Here is a 2,284-nt window from a genome sequence, read left to right as displayed (position 1 = left end):
TGGAGCAAACCTTTAACTTTTTAAAGTTATGAACCCTCCTGTTGTCTTCAGGTCTAATTTGAACCATTTTCAAAAAGTTTCTATATCAGAAATTTGGGTTTCTTTCAAAGAAACTGTCCAAAAAAATAACGTGAATGGTTCCATACAACATCCTTCAAGAGTAATATTATACATTTATTTAATTTGGATATTTATTCAATTTTATGTCATTTGAAGAATTTTTTTATAAAAGAACATTAAGAAAGTGACAAAAATGTCCCAAAAATCGTAGAAATTAATTGACCAAAACATCGGAAAACATGAACTAAAACACCGGGGAAAGCGGTAAAAATATCTTTTGGTTTTAATTTTTAATTTTGACCCAGAAAAACTAAAAGTTGCAGGTCGACGGGAAGACAACACAAGTTTTAAGCTGTCAGATAAAAACAAATTAATTAAAAAGTGCAATGCCAATAATATTGATTAATAATAATAAGATTGAATATTATATCCAGTACATATCCAGCTGTAAATCTTGCTCACAATACTTATCTAAATTTTATATTCATAGGACAAACCCATCTGTAAAATTCTGCGTATAATAGTATTCATTTCTATATTTATTCAGTACATATCCATGTCCTATTCTTATGAACCATTGTATATCCTGCACTTACTGCTATTGCACTTCTGGTTAGACCCAAAAACTGCATTTTGTTGCCTTGTACCTGTACCTGTGTAATGACAATAAAGTTGAATCTAATCTAATCTAATCTAATAAATTAAAGTAGGAATTGGCATGAAAAGAAAAAGAACTAAAAGGCAAAGTAGAAGTATGTTACTTCAAATCTGTAGCACAGTAACTTAGTAAATGTACTCAGTGTCATGGTTTCTTGTGTTTCTGTTACCTGTTTTCTTGGGTAGTCTGATTTTGTCCCGTGTCATGTCTTGTTTTACTTCCTTCCTTGTGTTTCCCACCTTTAGAACTGTCTGCCCCACCCTGATGCGTTCCACCTGTTCCTGAGCCTTTTGTCACCTGCCCCTTGTTCACCTCATTACCTGTTGTTCCCAGTCTCTGGGTTGTCTTTCTCTCTTGTCAGATCATTGTGTGTTTTTGGTGTTTGTGTGTCTGAGTGTGTGTGAGTCTACCTCCTTTGTCAGGGTGTTCCAGTTTTGTGATTCCTGTTCTTTTGGCGTCCTCCATTTGAAAGTATTTTTGCGTTCAGCCCTCCTTTGGTCCGATATTACCTCTGAAACCTGTTAATTCTCAGTAATATTCAACCAATGACAATACATGACATACATTGGCATCTGAACACATTGTTAACTGTTAGCTCATGTTTTTAAGCAGATATAGCTTTTTTTTAATTACTAAAATGATAACCTACAAATTAAAGTTGTACACCTTTTTTCTAGATTAAAGCTATTAAAGGTACCTTAACCCTCTAAGGTTATGTTCACATATCTTCTTAATTTTACCTTTTTAAAGTATTTGCATATAACTGATCCCCATGTGTTTCAAACAAACTCAACTATACCTATAGTGAGGTCCACATATTTTCTAAAGCAATGTGTAAAGAGCTAATCCAGCGCTGAAAATATTGATGTTGGTTTATTGAAAGTCCTTAAATCGCTTTTGTAAACAAACCTTAATGTATGATGTTATGTACAAGTTGTCGCTTGAAATGGGTTTACCAAATGAGTGAAATTAAATTTGGTCCATCCATCCATCCATCTTTGTACTCTTATCCGGTATCGGGTTGCGGGGTCATCAGCTCTAGTAGGGGATCCCAAACTTCCCTTTCCCAAGCCACATAAACCCGCTCCGACTGGGGGATCCCAACTCGTTCCCAGGCCAGGTTGGAGATATAATCCCTCCACCTAGTCCTGGGTCTTCCCATTTACTGTGTATGATAACTTCACTATAGTCTTGCGTTGCCAGACCTTCCTCCACAGCGCTGCAGAGGAAGGTCTGGCTAGTCTACACAACATTCCACGATGTTAAGCACCAGACGGACCTACGGTGCCTTGGAAAGGAACTTGTCTGTAGATATATGTTCAAAAGTAGTTTTAGTCGTTAACCCTTGTGTTGTCGTCCCCGTCAAACATGATGCAACTCTGTTTTTCTGGGTCAAAATGTTCTGATGTTTGGTCATCTTTTGACACTTTAAGTTTCTGTCAATATTTTTCTGCATTATCTTGCCTTTGTTCCTACATTTTTCAAAGTCATATTATCAATTTTTCCTTTACATGCTACAAAATTGAACAAAACACGCAAATTCATAGAAAACAAGGACTGATCAAC

Source organism: Etheostoma cragini, chromosome 6 (genome assembly GCF_013103735.1).
Source record: "Etheostoma cragini isolate CJK2018 chromosome 6, CSU_Ecrag_1.0, whole genome shotgun sequence".
NCBI classification, from domain to species: domain Eukaryota; kingdom Metazoa; phylum Chordata; class Actinopteri; order Perciformes; family Percidae; genus Etheostoma; species Etheostoma cragini.
Note: the sequence above shows the minus strand (reverse complement) of the source record.